The 21,936-nt window shown below is 36.3% G+C and overlaps 1 protein-coding gene across 2 annotated transcripts in view; it reads right to left on the bottom strand.

Moving 5' to 3' along the window:
- RHBDD1 (rhomboid domain containing 1) overlaps positions 1–19,523 on the bottom strand; it is a 134,451-nt gene extending 114,928 nt beyond the window's left edge. Inside the window, exons 1-2 of one of the 2 annotated variants that reach the window (XM_079132650.1) lie at positions 19,381–19,469; positions 17,480–17,624 (exon numbers count right to left, since the gene is read on the bottom strand). The gene's annotated coding sequence lies outside the window, so the exon portion shown is untranslated. Of the gene's footprint in view, positions 1–17,479; positions 17,625–19,380 lie in introns of both variants that reach the window. The other variant, XM_079132651.1, reaches the window with a different exon arrangement.
- Positions 19,524–21,936: the final 2,413 nt, after the last annotated feature.

Genomic DNA, 21,936 nt, shown 5'->3' with positions numbered 1-21,936 from the left:
ACGATATTTTTAGAACATTTCCATTTTACTATATACATCAGAAAAATCTCCTCTTAACTAATATAATGTGTTCTTTTACTGCTTATATCAGAATTATTTCCTTTTAACTGATAAGATGTTTTGACTATTGGTTTCAGTATGTGTTAGTACAAATATCCAGGACAAATTCTTTAATCTAATACACCTAATACATCAGATACAAATTGTTCATTTGATCAAATTCTTCCAAACAATTTTTTATCAATCTGCTTCTTTTTCTAGCTGTAGAATAGTAGTAACTCTAATCTAAGCCACCAGCATAAATTTTCTGATTACAACAAATGCTCTAACTGGATTCTCTGCTTCTCCTCTAACACTGGAACATTTACCACCGATGCTAAGTACCCTTGCATAAAACTGATGTGAACTTCCCTGTAGGGAGCTTTCAATGGTTTATCAATACCTTGTGAATAGAGTTCAAACTCTTTAACTATACACTCATGAACACCAGTGCCTGGCCCACCTCTGCTCTTGTTTCATGATAGCATCTACCTCAGACAATACTCCAGGCACATGGGTGATCCCAGGTTAGAGGACTTTCATGAATGCAGCATATATGGCAGAGGGCAAGAATTGCCTTATTCAATCTGATTACCATAGTTACCTGGAGCAACCACATGATCAACACAAATACACAGTGACTGGCATATGTTCCATGCTTAAAAAGTACTTCCCAAATGACTCATGATTAGTATTTTTAATGTGTCTACATCTTATGATAAATGAAACTAATTAATAACTGAATACCAGTATGTTCACATTTAAGTATTTTTCCTGCAATTTTAACAAGCTTTCCCATAGCACTATACATTCCACTTAGCATATACTATTCCACTTAGCAGTTTTAGTTTCAGAACAGTTTATAACAGTGTTTGAGCTATCTCTAAACACTGATTCATTTAAAATGTACTGATAAGTTGCTTTGCTAGAACTATTTGACAAACAAAATAGCATTTTCATTATGTAGTAATACACACTAGACAGCACTATATCAAGGTTGTGGCAGGGAGAAATTAAAGATTTCTTGAAATATTGATAGGAAAATTAACCATATTTACTTATAATGAGAAATTAAAAATTAAACAGGCATGTAATAAGGAAAACTAAGCAGCTAGAACAAACAAAAGAAACTGAATTCATAACTTGGGAAACCAATGTGTCTCAAGGGGGAAAAAAAGGAATAAAAAGGGAAAAGGAACTAATTACAGTGGTTTTCAATTCTACTTACGAAGCAGAAAATATTTCATCATTATCACTTATCAAGGCAATACATATCTCAAATTTTCAGATTTAAATGTTCAATAAGAATTGAGACTATTAAATTGCAAGAATATACACCATCTATAAATTCTATTCCTGATTTGGTGTCTGATACTAACCAAATTAATTTTATAAGAAAGAGAGAGACCACAGAATCTTAATGAGAGTAATCAAATGCTGTTCAAAGACTAAGACTTCTATAGTACTACTATAAACACGAACAAATCCTATTCACTGAAATTATCTTAAATTTTATTGGTTTTTCTTTAAAACTTAAGAAAAGGTGGATTGCTACATATCTCAGAAAGATTAATGCCATGATTTGACTAATATTTTCATAACTTTGGAAAATTTAAATTTCATGTATTTTAAGTATACACTCTAAAAACCATAGGGGGACTACAGTTTTCTGGAAAAGTCAATCTTTTAGGGATTGTTTTTCAAATCTTTAATAAATTTTTGCTTCGAATTTCAAAGAAAATTGGGGAAACTTAAGTTTGTTCAAGTTATTTGGCAAGTACCTGTCAAAGGACTACCATGACTCAAGTTCAGTACTTTTCTGATACCTGACTTTCCAGATGCTTAAGCTTTGATTTTTAAAAATGGAGATAAACACTCTCTTAAAGTATACAACCCAGTGGTTCTTAGTATGTTCACAAGGTTGTGCAACCATGACAGTACTAATTCCAGAACTTTCATAACCTCAAAAAGAACCCCAAACCCATTAGCAGTCACTCTGCCCTTCCATCCCTTAGCCCCTGAAAACTATTAATCTGGTTCCCATCTCTATGGATCTGCCTTTTCCAGACATTTCATACAAATGAAATCATACAACACATATCTTCTTGTGTCTGGCTTCTTTTCCTTAGCATAATGTTTCAAAGTTCATCCATGCATGCAGTAACAAATATTAATTAGTATTTCATCTTTTTATAGTCAAGCAATATTTCATTGCATAGATATATCATATTTGTTTATCTATTCATTACCTGATGAGAATTTCAGTTGTTTCCATTTTTTAGTATAATAAATAATGCTCCTACAAACATTCATGTATATGAACATGTTTTCAGATCTCTTGGATGTATACTTACTAGTGGAATTACTGGGTCATGTGGCAACTCTATATTTAACTTTCCGAGGAACAAAGAAATTGTTTTCAAATTTTTTGTGCCATTTTACTTTCCTTCTGGCAGTGTATAAGGGCTCTGATTTCACACACTGTCAACAATACTTATTTTTTTATCCATCTTTTTGATTATAGCCATCTTAATAAGTATAAAGTAAGATTGATTTGCATTTCCCTAATGGCTAATGATACTGAGCAAGTGCTTAAATATGCATTGCTTCAAATACAATATAAATACAAACATGTTCATAGGCACACAGATAAGAGTAGGTGTGCTCACCCACCTCTCCCTCTCTCCCCCTCCCTCTCCTCTGTCTGTCAGTCTGTCTGACTCTAACAATATTTTTAACAAGCTCAAATCAAAAGAAAGCTTTAGAAAGGTGAAACCACAAAGAAACTGTCTGACTAAGCTGTAGCACTACCACTCCCCTGTGAAGATGTGAATGCACTTCAATAACATGCATGACATAGGCCAAAGCATTCGACTACCAATACTGTAAAATCATTTTGAAAGAAACAGGGTTAGTGTGTTTTAGTGCTCTAAACAATGCAAAAATGCTATGGAAACGGCAAATATTTACACTAAACAAAAACTTACTCTGCTTTTTGAATTCCAAGAACTAAACAACAAATTAGTGCTTAACAAACAGCACATTAACTCAGACAAAACATATACAAAACACTGCACAGTTTTATTCCATTTTAGAATATGTTCTCTATTTGTTAATATAGAACCATTGGATGAGAACTTGTGGTTCAGTAGAGTAATAAAATCCTTTGTTCTTCAATAAAACTTAGTATTTTATTTTTCCTAAAAGGTATTAACTTTCTTAAGTTCCAAAATATTCCAATCACAAAATGCAGAATTTCAAGATATTTTTGAAAATAAAAAAATGGTATAGCATAAAATACATTTACATTTAGTGAAAAACAAGAATTCATTAACTGAATACTTGCAAAGAAATCTGTTTTCTCTTTTTAAATACATAAATGGATTCCAAAAAGCTTTGCTATATGCAAAGCAGTTTTATGAGTAACATGTAAATCATACTTATAAGAATTAATATTTAAATATTAAATATTACAGCAGATGGTGTAGTTTCACATCATTACACCATGTTCAATTTACCAGAATGCATCACCTACCTAAGTTGCTTAGTAAATAAGGAGTCCTGGGGGTACAAAGTGGAATATTTGTGAGCTAGCATAATGGTTTGATGACAAGTTGCACATAAATGACAATATTTTCAGGCCATCTAAATCTGTTAAGTGGCTTCATGAGCTACATGATAAGATCAAAGGGAATCAGAGTAAGGCTGTTTTCTTATTTTACATTAAAAGTAGAGATACAAAAAAATGAAGATAACCAAATGGATAAAAACTGACTTCATGAATTAGAAATGAAAACTGGAATCAAATTATATAAAGGTAATGAGAATCTAGTCTTTATGAATATTGTGACACTTTCAGTAATTACATTCCAGTATCTAATCATGGAAATATCTACAAGTTGAACTCTGTTCCACAAGAAATTGGGAATTAAGAGCCTTTTCTTCTTTTGAAGGCTGCTGAGATCTTTATTACAATGTATCTCCAAACTCATATACTTCATCATTATAACCACATTAAGTAACTCTCACCCACTTGACATACCCATTAGACTATCACTCTAATGCCAATGGCTAAATCTTAAGTGATATTTAGTGAGCAGATTAACGTCTTTAAGACACAATAGTTCCTCTTTTGTCCTTCATGCACCATCTTCCAAAGTGAATACAAATACAAAATTTTCCATCCCTAGTGGGCAAAGTTCAATTGTCTTTCATAAGACCCTGACATAAGTATCAGTGCCACCCAGGTGGAAGGCATATATAGGCACAATACAGGAACTCCAGAGAGTAGAATTGGAGACAACTAAATGGACATAAGAATAATGTTTTAGACAAGTAACCATTAATAACCTCATGTGTTATACAGCAACAGACCCCACAACAAGTCAAGTCTTTAGCACCTTACATTCTTTCCCGTCTACTTAACATAATGCCTGACTCAATTTGCTTAAAATCTAATTTCATCATCTTACCTTTCCCCTGAAAAAATGCATTAAGTGCTTTTCTATGCTTCATCATCAAATCAATCAATATAACATCATGGTTAACAGAAAAGATTCTGGACATAAATGGCCCAGATTCAAATCCTGGTTTAATTGCTTATTAGATGTGTGTGTGTGTGTGTATATATATATGTGTGTGTATATATATATATATAGATAGATAGATAGATATAGATATATATAGAGAGAGAGAATTTTAGTGTGTGTGTATGTATATATATATTAGTGTGTGTGTATATATACACTACAAATGTATATATGTATATATGTATATTTATATATATGCATACATATACATGCATATATACATATATGTGTGTGTGTGTATATATATATATGTAGTATTTTAGTAAGTCCTAACCTATACATGAGTTTCCCTGTTCATAAAACAGATACTAAAAGGTAAGACTGCATCATATATCTGATGATTAATACAGGTAAAAATACCTAGAACAATGACTAAAACATAAGAACTATATAAATACCAGTTGATATTAAATTTTCTCATTGTCTGATCAATTTCAAGCTCTTTGGTCCAGAAATTGAAAGGTCTTATAACAGTTACACTCCTTCCAATAATAAACATTTATGTATTACAGTTTAAAAGTAGTTATGTATAATTTGCTTCACTTTACTTAATTCTCAGGATCCTGTGAAGACAATATTACACCTTATGTACTAGCTGGTCGACCCAGCACTTTCCAAGAAAGTCATCTGTCCTGCTACCCACTCTGAAGCATGCTCTACAGAGTTGCCCATATGAGAAGCAACTCAACAGAGTTCTACTCTTTGAGGTGTTGAAATGTCAGAGCTCAGCTTTCTCTGTCTAAGGTGTTTAGTAAGTAAGCAAGGCCATCTCCATAGATGGGCAATCATATGGGCTCTTCAACCACCAGAGGTCACATAAGTAAATTTCACACACATACCACAGTTTATATTTTAAATTTATATTTCTTATTTGCCACTCTGAAAATAAGTTCTAATTTAGTGAAGATCTCAGTGGTTCTGGTGTGAAACTGAGACAGAAATTCCATCTTTTTTATAGAGATAAGAATTCAAGATGACAATGCCCATTAACTGGGCTTTTAGAATCCATTCTCCCTACCTGGCAGTGTTGCTTATCTGTCCTTAAACTCTCTGCCTCTCACAACTGCAACTATGACTGCTACTATCTATGTGAAAGACCCAGGAGCCTGGCCCTCTTACCACTCAAGAAAGGCAAATTCCACATTCTGCACTTCTATGGCATGTAAAAAAATGCTTCAAATGCCTATAAGTAGTTAAACAAAAATCTTTTGAAATTCTAGGTTATGATCTAGAGGGAGAAAAGGAAATACTGTTCAATGTTCTATTTCACATCCAATATTTTTTAACTTAAGTCACTAAAGACTCATTAAAATATGTCGGCTACTTTTCTTTCACACAATGCTTCTTGGAGAATAAGATGAAGTTTGAGAGAATATTTTTTAATTCTAAAAGGAACTAAAATATTTATTTCATTTTAGTTCAACTTTTATTTATAATAAAATATAAAATTTAATTAGAACAATGAACAAGAAAAAAGTGGTCAAAAGTGTGAAGATTTTGATGTTTACCATTTAAAAAGTAAATGGTTTCCTTTTATGAAAAATCAGATCTTACCAAAAGAGACAAAGTAGAACAATAAATTTTAAGTTAGATATTGCCTTTGGCAAATGCCTTAGTTCTGGCTGCTATAACATAGAACACAGACTGGATGGCTTGCAAACAACAGAAGTTTACTTCTCACAGTTCTGGAAGCTGCAAGTCTGAGATCAATGTACCAGGATGGTTGGGTGCTGGTAAGAGACCTCTAACAGAGTGCAGAATGCAGTCTTTTTTTGCTGTATCCTCTAATAGTGGGAAAAGGGCAAGAGAGATCTCTAAGGTCTCTTTTATAAGAGCACTAATCCCAACTGTAAGGGTTCTGCCTTCATGATCTAATTACTTCCCAAATGTTTCACCTCCTAATACTGTCACATTGGGTATTCTGGAGTCACTAAAATTTCTGGATTCAAATCCTGAATTTGAATTGCATGCATTTTCATAAAATTTATTTTTGTAAACACAAAAATTACTGAGGCAAAATTATGGTGGTAGCTGGGAAAAGAGAAGTTTAAATATGGGAAGGTGGTTGCCATAGAAATACATGCCTAAGCCAAAAAAGAAAGGGTGAAGACTGAATAAGTCTTAAGCAATGGATTCAACAAAATTCAATAACCATTAAGATTGATGTGGAGTGTTCATGGAAAGGTTAGTCAATTTCACCTGAGAAGGAATATGGCAGAGTATAGCACAGCAGAAAGTACACAAGGTTAAACAGATGAGTTCGGCTTCTTTCCTGTCCTTGCCACTGAGGAGGAAGATAAAGGCGTACAGAAATAAAAAATAAAACAAGAAAACAAACAAAAAACAGCACCACTGACCACCATAAAAAACAAACAAACAAACAAAAAACTCCTTTTCTATTACACTGAGGACCAGATGATGAAGGAAAAACCCAAAGGAACTGTGTTGGTTTCAGGTAAAAGGAGAAAACTCAGGAAAGGAACTGCAGGTTTAGGAAATGTTCTGAACTAGTTTCAACAATAACAGCAACAAGAACAAAAGGTGCAAGTGTCAGTTTAAGGTCAGCTTAATTAAATTATATAAAGGTAACAAAATTAAGATTCGTAGCTAATTTATTCCAAGAGACTAGAGACTTCTATAAAAGTGAAAGGAAAAGTGAGGCCTTAGTAGTGTGGGCAATGACGGGCAGACCCCAGCAATGCAGACTTTACACAAAAAATCGAAGACAATAAAAAAGAATTGGAATGACTTTGCCAGGGAAGTACCACTTCCACCTCTGCTATTATCAATTGTACCAGTCCTGCTCTTCCTGGTTTTACTCCTAACTTTGTGGCCATACCACCTGGAATATACCCCATCTCATCTGATACCCAAGATCAACCTCCTGAACAGTATGTTTCTTTAGATGGAGGTGGATCAACAAGTTGCTCTGAAGCACACAGAGCTCAGAAAGTCTAAGTCTAGTAGTTATTGTTTTAATGACTGAAAAATAAAGATGTATTTTTCTACAGATGTTTATTCTAAAATACAGATCAAAGAAAAAGAATACTAGCTAAAGTTATACATACAGATGTCACTAGTTAATCTTTGATAATGCTACTTTCAAATTTCAAATGTATGATCACCCCATTCAATATTCTAAACTTCATGAAGTAGGAATTATTATTTTATTGATGAGCAAGATTTTAACCCAAACAATCTGGCTCCAGCAATGAAATTGTTGACTCTCAAGACAGTCTAACATTCAGACTCCAGGAATTCAACGAAATGACCATTTTTGTGTTCCTACCAGTTACTTCCTCCAGTAACTTCACTTCCAGGTAAATTGATCTTGACTGTGATTCTCTCCAGATTTCAGAGAGGTAGTCAGACCTGCAACCTCAATGGTCTGACAAATCTAAAAAAAAAAAAAAAAGTTATCTGATTTTAAGTTCAGTTTTTCTTCTTAATTGGAGGACAAGCTCTTTCCTTGTCAGACATTAGATTGGAATTATCATTTAATAAGAGATATGACATTTAAATCACCAAAAAAAAAAAGGATATAATTTCAGTATGAAGATAGTCTTTCCCAAGAAGGGCAGCTGGTACTTCCATTAAATGTGCCCAAATACATACATGCATTTAGAAACTAGTTCAATACAGGAAATCTCACTGCATAAAACTTTGACTCCACATTAGTTGCAATTATTTTCTTAATACAAATCAATTTACAGATCTATATTTAAGGGAATAAAACAAAGTAATGTTCAAACATCCAATTTTTTTTGGTAACTATGATTAATTATAGCTAAACAGTTTTTAAAATCAAGTTGAAACAAAAAATCTAATTCTTTTTCTCATATAAACAAATGGAGAAGGTGGGGAACAAAAGCCCTTTTGCATTCTCAGACAACTCCATCAGGGCCACACATCTGGTTGGCTAAGACTCTGAAAGGTTTGGGGTTGTAAAGTATCTCCTACTTTGCATTCCTTCACTCCCTGGCCTAACTGCAAAGCAAAGTTCCATCTGAAAGGGAAGTCAAAGAGACAAAAACTTTTTCACTTAAGACTTACTGGTGTAAAGAATCATGATCCTAACTTTTACCCCAGTGTTTTGCCAAATCACCAAAAGCTGCACAGTCAGATCACTCTGCCTTTGAGGAATGGCTTCTGATATTAGAGGCCTTGACATAGGTTCCACCCAAGGAACCATCATTGTATTTAGACTTACTATTCCTTGTGCAAAATTCTATCAACCCCAGAAAAAGTTTAAGTTCCTCTAATAAACAGATATGCTTTCTTCTGCTGAGAGCTACACAGCCATCTGGGGGTATTGTCATTTTCCTTTTCTATAATCTTGTGTCTTATGTCATCACTTTTAGGAAATGTGCAAGTAATATACACACGTCAACGAAGAAAATATTTAGTCAATTCAAAGAGGAGATGGTATAATGGTTAATTTGAACTGTCAACGTGATTGGATTAAGAGATGCAATGATTAAGAGGCCTCTGGGTGTGTCTATGAGAGTGTGTCTAGGAATGATCGGAACGTGGGCTAGGAACTCAAGTGGAGCCCCTCCCTAAGCATGGGCAGCACAGCCCAATAGGATGGAACAGAAATTGGAAAAACAAGGAAGCAGAAGCAGATGCAAGCTCGGCTCTTCTTGACTGGGTTCTCAATCGCTGCTTCAATCGTCTAAGGATACTGGATTCTCACTTCTTCACTCTTCCAAATCAGACTCTGCCAGTGATTCTCCAGGTAGTTTCCAGAAGCCCTGGTCTCAGACTAGGGTAGCACTGTTGATCTTTCTTGTTCTGGGGCTTCTGTCTTGGACTGTGCAGCTGCTGGTTCCTCCAGCTCTCTAGCCTACATATGGACATTGTGGACTATCCAGCTTCTGGTCATGTAAGCCAACCTAATAAATCCCCTTTTGTAATCATACTTCCTGTTGATTCTTTTCCTCTAGAGAACCCTGACTAATACAGACAGTAAAGACGTTTCCTCACCTGAACAGGTGTAGAAAGATAAAAAGTAGATAAAAGAGGAAAAGGAATTTTAAAGAGAGGAAATAGCATGGATGTGCTTCAGCACAGATAAATGAAATATAGTCACATAGGGCTAACTTCCAGTCTGAGTTCTGACACAGAAAGAGCTTGTCCTCCAAACAAGAAAAAAAGCTGAACTGAAAATCAAATTTTTTTTTTTTTTTTTTTTTTTAGATTTGTCAGACAACTGAGGTGGTTACAGGTCAGTCTACTCCTCTTCTAGAGAGTGGCTGATACAGAGAAACAGTCAAAATCAATTTACCAGGAACTGAAGACCCTGGAGGAAGGAACTGGTAAGAACACATAAATGGTAATTTTGGTGAACTGCTGGAGTACGAGAGTAGATCAGCTTGGTTAATCTAGTCAATTCTATTATAATGCAAGTTTTGAAATGAGCCAATATATTCAAATGCAACTGATATGTTAGGTAACAATTTGGGTATAATATAAATTTCACATATAATATATATAACATAATACATGCATACAAGTATATGTGCATATAATTATATAAATATATAATAGATAATACAAATTTCTCATATGTTGCATGCAGAAAACTGCACCCACCTGAAGCAAATGGCACAGAAATTCTAGAAAAGTACAATTTTATATTCCTCAAATATCTACCAGCTACCTCAGTTCACAGAGTACATTGAGTTATATTGATACACACCTGCAGTTACAACTTCCCATCCAATATCAGATGACCCTCCTTCCACCACTTGACAATAATTGACAAACTGCAATTCTTCCCATGACCACTTCCAAAAGCAAAGTTCAAGACACTCTGAAGTTGTAGTGCCATATTTACTATAGTGTGTATGTATTTCCTAAGCCTTTAACATGTGTAAAATTGTGCTATCATGGAATTAGGTCCTCATCTCTCTCTCTTTTTTTCCCCCCAATATGCCACTGGCAAAGTTTCTGAGTGCTGTACTCATGCCAACATTCGTTCCAAAACTCTGTAAGTTTTACTGGATGACTTTACCTAGTATGGTGATTTTCGGGAGTGCGAATGTCACATTCTAGAAGAGGTAACTGTACAGTTAGCACAAGCTAGTGGGAGGGACAGTCCTACACCTAGGAACTGCTGGCTGTTAGCCATTATTACCCGACTTCTACTCCACATCTTATTCTTACACTCCACCCTGTTCTTTTAATCAAACTCACCAAAGGTAAAGGTTCTCATCACCCAAGTATGCTCTTAGTTTTCTTGGACAAATTAGAAGAAGAGAGAATAAATTCTCAATCTGTCAAACACACCCCTACTTTTCCTCTTTGTGGCTTCTATAGTGCTTTACCTTCCATCATATACACTTAAAAAACAAGATTCACTTAATTTTGACATTTGTTTACTGGACTGCATGTTCTAAATGTGCCAACATTTCATTTCTGATTTGTTTACTGGACTGCATGTTCTAAATGTGCCAATGTTTCATTTCTGATTACAGTTCTTTAAGGACAGGACAATATTTGTGTTTAGCCAGATGGTTTTAGTAAGAGAAATAAGTATAATATTTTGTTCAAGGATATAACCTTAACCACCAATTTCAACAAAGAAATTATGGAAGAATAAAAATAAGAACTAAGATCAGATGCTCTGACAACACATGCAGCTCAATGAACAAACTGCATTTACATTCATTGTGCATATTTCACTTCCAGACAACATACAAGGTCAAACTACTGTCAGTTACAATAAGCTTCTAAACTTCTGGTCAATTACCTGGTTAATAACAAAAGACAGGGCTATGACATCATTACAGTTATAATTAATTTACACAGCTCAGTCTCCTGTTAATCAAATACATGTTTAAAAGCATTTAATTATTTTTCACCTAGAAAGCAACATTTAGTTTGTTAAATGAAAAGCACTCTTGCTGAATTCAACATGAAAGCTGTCATCCTGCTCTAAGACATAAAGGACAAAAGGTTTCACAGTGCACACTACTGCACTATAGGAACTACTGTCACAGAGGTACAGATGATGGGTAATACAACACATTTTAACAGTTTCTGAACAAAGAAGTTGTCAGAAACTGGGGGTAAATAGATAGGCTCTGGGAAAAGAAATGTACCAATGCCTTTTGTCAAAATTCTATTTAAGGCTAGCAATATTCTTGTATGCAGTATAGGGCAGTAAAATTAAGGGCAAGGTCCTTGCTAAGAGCTCAAAACGCACTAGCCATGTGACTTCAGGAAAGTTAACTGCAGTTTCTCCCCTATAACAACAGATAATGCAGGTTCATTTGGTTTTGTAAGTACTAAGTGAGATTTCATATATATAATCAGAAATTGGACAATGATAGTTTTATGTATTTAAACAAATAAACTGAAAATAAAAAGTTTTAAAGTGCTGAAGTATTTTTATAACACAGTACCAACTGTTTTCTAAGACTCTATTATCCTATATTTTAAAACTGCATTAAGCGAGTCAATTATAAATTTACTTTTAAAACCATAAATCAGGGTATGTGCAAGAAACATGAAAGAAAAAAGTTTTAATTAAAATGAATTTTATAATAAAATCTCAAATAAGTTTCTATCAAGATTATCTGATAATCTGAGAATTTAATGAGCCACCATTTTTTGAGATTAAAAAAAATCTCAATGTGTCAGCTGGCATAATTTTTACTTTTCCCTCCTTTAAAAGTGTTATAGTCTTAACAGAAATTATTAGACTATATTTACACATAAAAAGTGACTAAAAAAATAAAATTACTAGATCTGGTATATAATCCTGAATTTTGCTCCACAGCTAAGTGAATTAGTGCCAAGTCCAATTCTGACCCATCACCACTTATGATTTCCAGTATCAATCATAAGCCAGTTCCTTCTTTCTTAGACCACAAATTTTAGTGTAATGAGGGCTCATTAAAGTTCTCCATCTGACAGCCTTCAGACCAAGGTTTTTAACCTAGGAGACACTTGGGGAACCACAATGCCAGCATCTCATGATCACTCTCTTCAAGATTTAAGTAATTCCATTTTCATGTTTGCTCCACATCATATTTCTTTGTCTACCTAAAGCCCATGAAAAAGCGGCAGACACCACCACCACCACCTCACTTAATCTCTGTGTAAGAACTTCTTTTGAATTATTTATGTGACTATGTGACTGAAATCTTCTCTGCACAAGAACTAGTCAAGAAGGGCAGAAAGCATGTCAGACTTCAAAGATGTGTTATGTTCCCACAAAACACACAGGACATCCACAAATTACCTGGTGATAGGGGACAGTTTAGGAATTTCTGCCTGCCTAGCATCAATACCCTATTCTTTCAGTAACAGGAATCCATTTCCCCATGCCTAGTAAATATAGTCTTGGAGGAGAAAGGGGGACTATCAATAAAAGGTGACCTTTCCTATGCTAATTCAAAGGTAACAATGAATAAAGTTGGAATAACTCCTTTCTGGAATTAGAACTTGTACAGAGACACTAGGACCAATAATTTTGGAGTTGATACTCAGAGCATGAACTTGAAGAGCTTTCTGGCCGTATCTAGTCTACTCAAACCTTGAAAGCTCACCTGCCTGCTGCCCTTCACCAAAGGGGTAGAGTATGGTTTGTCTGTTGATTCTCTGAGTTGATCCACACACTTCCAATAAATTTGTTGTTGGGAACTAAACTGTTGGTAACTTAGATAACCTGGCTTCTGCTGTTTATATGCAAAAAATCCCACCCAGAATAGTAGGCAGTTGCAAGGGCTGATAAAACAGATCCTAGTTTAAGCATCACTAGCTTCCATTTCCACAAGGGACAACACTCTAGCCCATAAGAAAACCAAAATGCAGAATTCATATAGGCTGTATCTCAAGAGTCTCTTATACACATACTATTCCTAAAGAAAGCAAGAATGCACAGAGCTGATGATGTGAGCACAACTGCAATTTCTGCATGACCTAGACAAAGTCCTCTCAGTCAAATAGGTAGCGTGTAAACCTGGACATAGGATGAGGAATGATCTCTTAAAAGGAAAACCAGACAATCTAAAATTTGTCTTCTATTTATACAAAGATGATATTTTTAAAGAACACTTCTGATTATTGAAGTGATTTTCCAAATACTGGATCTCCCTGTATTTGTTCATTATTGAAAATAACTCTAGTATATCTAGCATATACATTTAATAATGTTATCACTTAATGAAAGGTTCTGCCTAGAATTTCAGATCAATCATACGGATCCATCAGTTCCCTCTCCCCTCCCCCACAAAAAAACCCTGAATACAAGCTTCTTCAATCTTTTCAATAACATGACCTTCAGGAAGGAACATGAAAGAGTTCTGCATCATTTTCTACAAAGAGATTTACTCCTTCATTTTTTTTTTACTCTCATGCAGTTCATTAACAGATCCACATCATCACATTTCTCCAATCATGAGCCCAGAAAACCAATAAATGTAAAACTACAGCAGTAAGCACATGGTTTTGTATCTCTCCATCTATAGTGCTTCATTTAACAAATATTTGAGCACCTACATATTAAAAGATAAGTGCTCTTCTTTTAGGAAATCATAGTCTAGAGAGAGAAGCAAAGATACAAACAGCAACATTATCATGTGACGAAGAACTACCTTAAAACTTTGTATTAACCAGGTATGGTGGCACACACATGTAATCCCAGTGGCTGGGGAGGTTAAGGCAAAGGATCGCAAGTTCAAAAGGCCAGACGCAGCAACTGAGCAAGGCCTTAAACAAGACACTGTCTCAAAATAAAAAATATGAAAAGGGCTGGGGATATAGTTCAGTGGTAAAGTGCCCCTGGGTTCAGTCCCCAGTACCAAATATAACAACAAATAACAATTTTTTTAAAAAGTATGTAAAGGTGCATGAAGTGTTCAGAAAACAACAAAAATGAGTTTCAAAAGTTTTATATATGACATGAGGAAGAGATAAAAAGAAAAATACTAGACATTATCTTATGGGCAAATGAGAAAGGATGAAATGACTCTGGAAAACTCATCATAAACAGTTGAAACATTTCACGAAAATGAAAGAATTTATTTTTCAGTCATTACATGGTGGACAGCAATTTAGAAAACTAAAAGGTCCCTTATTAATACAAAATTAACAGTCCTTGAGAGAAAAAAAAAAGGAATATCCTTTAATATAATGATATGAAGGAAGAATAATATGGATAAGATGCACAATATTTCTACATCTGCTCAAATTTAGAATCACAACTGACTGATTATAAGAAACAACATTATAATAACTGCTGGTACTAGTAACATGAAAAGGGTGCAAAATTTCTTTCCTTGTTGCCTATGAGACTTTTTCCTCAAGGGAAAAAGCCCAAATTATACATAGCTGCCAAAACACACACTCCTATGTATTATTTATATAAAATTGAAGGCATTGTAGTATGTATATAAATTTCTTTCATTACTATCCTGATACTGTGGCTTTGGATTAAAAATGCATAAGCAAGTTAGCACTGTGGAGAAATAGCTGTTGGTGTAATGACAACATTCCTGGAACTAAAGCCACAAGATCTAGGGTCAAATACAGATACCGTCACTTACTAGTAGGTGGCCTTGGGCAAATCATGTAATCAATCCCTCTGAGTTTCTGTTTTTCTATCCCAATGAGAAAAATTCTACCTACTTCCTAGAGTCATTGTGAAGAACAAATGAAACAGCGTATTACATGAAAGCACACCACGGAATTTTGTGTTTCATCTTCTTTTCCTCTCCATAAAGTAATGAGCCTTTCCCCCCATGGAACTAGACTTTATTGCTTTGTAATTATGATGTGCATGTAACAATGTCCAAGAAACTAGATGGTAAATAACACCAACATGCATACACTGTTAGCTGGCTATCATCTAGATCCCAAAGGACTCTTGCACACTATCTACTGCATCCCAGAAACCGGATACATTTTCTTTTCTGAATACAGCCAAAATTATCCATCATGATGCTACACAGAGCAGCTGGCTGATTGAAAATGATTCCCCTCCCCCATACTCCAGCTGTCACCAGGAAACCCTCCCCAACCTGTGAAAAAAGACAATGTACTATTACTACTACGACTATTAATAACAATCTGAAATTATTTTTCTTATGAACGCTCATTATTAACCATAAAAAAAACTTTATCATATAAATGCAGACCAGCTGCCTTTACAACAAAAAATGGTAGATAGTAAACACAAATAATACGGTATATTCTCTGAGTCCCTCTTTTTCCCCCGAGTCATTTGTAATGCTAAACAGTTGCTTAAAATACTAAATAGCTTTTAATAGTGATACAGCTGTCACAACTTGAGATTTAAAAAAACTTGATTTCTCAAAGATGTGCACAGAATCCTGTTTGTAAAATATGGGTCAAATCAAAAGCTAAATAAAAAAAAATAATAACAACCACTCACAATGCCACAAGAGAAGCCATACATAAGCTGACACTGCTGAAAACTGGGCACCGCCTTCAAATACAAAATTCTGAATCCCACTCACCAGAGTTCTTACTGTCATAACTCTTAGGTATAGTTCATGTCCTGAGGTTTTCTACCCCTCCGGCAGTTTCTTGCCTAGTTCCCAAGAGTACTAGGTTCCTGGATATTACTCTGAACATAGGCATCCAGAATCAAGAGCTCTTCACCTCACTGATCTCAAAGCCTCTAAGTTTCTGAACTTTTCATGTAACACACTGTTTGAGAGCTCTCTGTTTAGAGGACATAATTGCAGCATTAAAGAAATCTTTTAAAATAAGTCTATTTTAATGTTTTTTTTTTTTTTTTTTCTGTGGGTAGGGTACCAGGGATTGAACTCAGGGGCATTCCACCACTACTCACATTCCCAACCCTATTTTGTATTTTATTTAGAGAAAGGTCTCACTGAGTCGCTTAAGGCCTCACTTTTGCAGAGGCTGGCTTTGAAATTGAGATCCTCCTGCCTCAGCCTCCTGAGGTCCTGGGATTAATGTGTGCCACTGCACCTAGCTATTTGAGTGGTTTTTAAAATAATCTTTACATATACATACACATGCTTAACTTCACGTAAATGTATTATTTTGTTTTGTACTTACTCCCACCTCCATATTACCATGATAAAAATTATTTTTTATATTTGGTTCCCTGTCTCATGTTACAATACACTGCCAAGTAAACTAAATTACAACCTAGATTTCTTCTCAAGTAATCTCCATGCCCATATATGCATAACAATATATATAAATATAAAAAGTTTTATTACTTCTTAAAAAATGGAACACAAACTGTTTCCATTTGCTATTACTAAGCATCCATATTGAAAAATATTAATTCTTTCAGGGCTAACAGCATTTTCTTATGTTTTGGTGTATATTTTCAATGAAGTGTCATCTTCTATACCAGACATCTTCCCCTACTATAGCTGACTGTTCCCACTGAAATCAGCTATAGAAGAATCACTGAAGATACTCAAATATTAACTATGCACTCATCTTCAGTAAACACCAAAACAATTTCTAGAATTTGCTGTTATGATAAACCTGAAGATAATGCTTTTTTACCTCAGTTTTAACTTTCTCCAAATGTTTGTTTTCTCTTTCATGATTATATGAAAGTTTTGACTCTACTTCAGCATCCTTATTAATTAAAAAGCAATGCACTTAGGTTGAACCCCACTTAGGTGGGGCGCAGGATTCAAAGCAGAGTTTGTGTGACCCAAAACCACTGCTATAGATGTCTCACTTATATGGAGAATAAGAACATATCTGGGCCCTCTGAAAAACAAATGTTTCATGGTGGGGTAGTGTCAATTTGGTGGTGGTAGAGTCAACAAAATTACTTATAAAATCTGATATCCAAAGTGACATGTGTATCTGAAAACTCTCACCCACAATATCCAGTGTTCTCTAATCAAAACGATGTACTACATAGGCCATGGCCTGATACTGATCCTTCTCAACACTGCAATGAGCTGAGGCTTTAGGACAGCAGCTTCAGATCCCAAATATTTCTCTCTCACCCTACAACAGCACCTTGAAAGAAGAAAGGAAAAGCTATAAGGAAACACTGCACCTGACAATCTGAAAAAAACTGTAGGATGAAGGTACTTCTAGCTTAACTCCTAGAATGCTTCCAGAAAATGGAGATGTGGAAAGTAGATATGAGGCCTTTTATGCTATAGGGGAGCTGTATGACATATAGGAACAAAGGACAGTAACATCATAAGTGTTGGTTGTTTTTTTGCTAGTCACGATAATTCTTTTCAACTCTAAAGCCAGTATTTACCTCTGTCTTCTCCAAGTTCTGGGTCAAGAGAATAGAACTGTAAGTTGAAGAAACCAGAACTGCCAAATCATTAAAACATATCTTAACATAATCACTAATTCTATTTTTAAAACAATACAACCTTAATAGCATAGTATTAGTCAGAACAACTGCTCTTTTAACAGAACATCCTGCATCCAACAACCTAACTACTTAGTATATAACAGAATACACACCCTCTAAGCCCTGGTTACCCTCCTCTGCTGCACAATTCTTATTTAACCCAACAAAGAATCCTTCCAGCACAATTCTCGTGCTAATTTCAGGCAGTCCTAACACATTAATAACATCTTACTTTTGACGAAATGTTTATGGATTGGTGATTAATGCTTTTCTTGCGTTTTCACATGGCCCACGAAGTAACAGTTAAGTGACTTGTCCAAGGTTCTATATCTAGATTACACCTGACCTCAATTCAAATTCCCCTATGACTCCACAATGGGTGTTATCAATGTCAGTCATTCTAAAATCTGAGAGCCCAGATGCACTGGGGATCAAATGAAGGCTTGCTTAAATAATTTCTAATTATTCGGGGTAAGATCCCCCAATTTGGGTAAGATCCCCAAATTGGCATTTCTAACAAGTTTCCAGGTGATGCTGATGGAACAACCTAGGAACCAATGCATCGCTATCCTCTTTCAAAAGATCACTTGTTCTCTCCTGTCATCCAGACCAGTAGCAAGTCAGAAAGAAGCCTTTAATGTTTTATTAGAAATGAGGAAGGGGGTGGGGGGAAGACACACACGTGAGCTACCAAAGCATTTTAAAATGCAATTTCAAAGAAAAATAAAACCAGTCTGAGTGCCACTGAACTATTGGACGAGACCGACGCAGCTCAACAACGGAATCATAATCATGCAACAATTCACTCTGATAATAAGCCTACGTTCTCAAGAGTTTATGCTCAGTTTGGAAAAATACAGGCATGTGACCCACTTTCAGAAAACGTATCCTAGGGTTTTTTGAGGTCTGAGCAGAAAAGGGTTAAGTCCACTTAGGTGGACTTCCCTTCTCCCAAGTTACTGCACAGCTCAAGTCAGGACTGGATTTGCCACAACGTGTTTGGAGGTGCAGGTTACTGTCCTGTGCGGACGCGAGGTGGCTGTAAACCTCCGGCTTTCAAGAGACTCTTTCAAAACTCCCTCAGACCCACACCCATCCTGAGCGTCTGCTACTTGGTCCCCGGTGAGGTCGGCCTCAAGCACAGGCAGGGGCAACGACGACGAGACCCGGGGGACAGTGGCGGAAGGAAAAACCCTGGCCGCCCTCGAACCCGTAGAGAGCGCGCAGGAGCGGGGAGGCTGCGCCTCCAACCCTGCCCCGCGCCAGCCCCCTCCTGGGGGGGGCGCCGCCCGCCGCCCGCAGCCCCCGCCCAGCGGCCAGCGCCCGCGGCCCAGGGAAAAGCCGAGAAAAGCCGCGCTGAAACAACTACGCCAGCGGGTCCAAACAGAGGTGGGAACTCACGCTCTCTACGGCCCGCCGACGTCCCTACGTCTTCGCGCGCAGGTGCGTCATCACGCACAGACGCCGAGCCCAGACGCTCCGGCTCCCGCCGCTTAGAAATAGCTGGAGCAGCCTCGCGACAGGGCTGGGCTGGGGAGGAGAGAGCCGTAAAGCGTTCAGCCGGGCCACGGCGCATGCTCGGTTGTGCGCGCCCGTCCACCGGACCCCGCGTGCTGGAGGCCCTGGTGGTTTGGAGGAGGCCGCGAGGCCGCTGCGGGCAAGGACCGCGGCAGAGCGCAGTAGGAAGAGCTTGTTTTCTCTAGTCATCCTGCAGGCTCCGTGAGAAACGTGCATAATAACATTTCTTACTGTCATAAATAACTAATGGCCGTCTGCCACGCGCAAAGCCAAGGAGCGGCTGCATTCGAGGGACGAGATGTGGGAAGCAGGGCGAGTTACTTGCGCCCTGACTCCTTCGGGGCGGAGAATCTGCCTCCTCGGGTCCGGGGGCTGCTGCAGGCCCCTGAGCTGCTGCTTGAAGTCCGCTACTGCCTGGGAAGGGTGGGTGGGAGAGACAAACTCCTGCTTCCAAAAGTTCTCCCCAGACGGCGAGGGAGCCGCTTATCAGCCTTAGAAAGTAGGCCAGCGGAGCACGGTCGGGGGCTGCGTGCATTTCACTCCCCACAGCTTAGCTCCGAGGCTGCACTAGCGAGGCTCGCTGTCCTTTATAAGGACTTAAGGTGTTAGGCACTTTGGGTCCACAAGTCATTGGATGCAATTTTAATTGTTTTCTACTTTGGCTCTGAAACAAGTTTTATGTTCACTTGTTGGAGTCAGGCTAAGTTAAATGTTATTACGCTGTATTTATTTCATAGGAGAAAAACTTTTATCTTTTTTTGGCATAAGATATTTTAAACCTAGGGGAAAGATGCACTTTTTCCAAGAAGAAATCCGAAAGCAGGTGATTTTATGCTGCTTTTTATTTATTGACAGTTGTAGCAGCTGTGTTTTGCCTATTAAAACAAAAACTGCCTGAATCAGAAGTTTATTTTCTGTCATTGTTGATTGCCGGAATTCTTCATAGAGGCGTTTATTTTAGAGTTAAGATTCAAGTGAAATTGTGGCTACTTTAGAGGAAATACTTTCCATATGTATATTTGAGACTTTAAAATGACAAGATTTTTAATGAATTGCAGGTAGGTGTTACTTCAACCTTATAAATTATTTCTAAAATAACAATATGTTGATCAGAAAGTTCCACTGACAGTGAGAAACTGCATTCCCAGAAATAGTCAAATGGAGGAGGAAAAGAGTAAATTGCCTATAGAAATATTTCCCTAGGAGAAAATAGGGAATTTTCTGAAAAAGAAGGGGGTCCCGTTTATCCTTCTGATCCATGACCTTATGCATCCATTCAATTAATACTAATCTAGTTTTTTTCTTTTAATCACCCACTACATATTATTCTATAATTGCATCATTTTCTTGACTTTATCATAATACATCAAATACAAAGATGATTTTAAGAGAGACAAATCAAGAAGTCTCAAAACAGTAACCTTGTAAAAATGCAATTGTAGGGATTAAGAATATACTTAGGTAATTATTTTTCTGTTTCAAATATTGTGAAAAATTTCATAGACATTTTAAGAAAACAAGTCATATCCGATATGATTTGTTGAGCAGACTAGAATTTTTTTTGTTTCTAATGAAATTAGTATATTGTATCATTCTCAAGTCCGAATTAAACTGACAAGTATTACCTGGATAATAATTGCATCTCGTAAACACTAACATGGGGCAGTCAGTAGAATCCTTTCACTGAACAAGGATAAAAAATACTAAAGAATCGATGCCAGAAGTCATTTAACATAAAAGGCAAGTAATTGTTATATCACCTTACAAAATAATTCTTAAAAACTCAGAAGTATTACTATCATGAGAAAAGATAGCACTATGCACATTGCATATAATGTGTGTCAAATTCTATGGTCTAAAATAATATTTCGATGTTATCAAAGGTGTGAAGGAGAGGCAGCAATGTTTATTTTAGCATTAACATGTTTTATAGCTCAACATGTGGGCTATCCTGGAGAATAGACTTCTTACAAAGAATATAAATTTTACTGTCATTAAATACAGAGGTTTTTACTTATCATTTGAATTGAGAGTGTTTTTCAAGGCTACTGTATACTTAGTGGTTTTCTGTTTAATTATCCTACCCATTATTGGGAGTAGGATATTGAATTGAAATATTAATTTTTTTGTAACGGAGATTGAACCCAGGATGCTTAACCACAGAGCCACATCTCCAGCCCTTTTTTGTATTTTATTTTGAGACAGGGTCTTGCTCAGTTGCTTAGGACCTCACTAAGTTGCTAAGGCTGGCTTTGATCTTCCAATCCTCCTGCCTCAGTCTTGTGAGCTCCTGGACTACCGGCATGTGTCACTGTGCCTGGCTGAAATATCAAACTATTATTATTTAGTTCTCCATTCAATTCTACCAAAGGGGGGGAGGGAAATATATATATATATATATATATATATATATATATTTCCCATGCTGGGATGGAACCC

Source organism: Sciurus vulgaris (genome assembly GCF_902686455.1).
Source record: "Sciurus vulgaris genome assembly, chromosome: 3".
NCBI classification, from domain to species: domain Eukaryota; kingdom Metazoa; phylum Chordata; class Mammalia; order Rodentia; family Sciuridae; genus Sciurus; species Sciurus vulgaris.
Note: the sequence above shows the minus strand (reverse complement) of the source record. Positions and strands in the feature narration are given on the sequence as shown.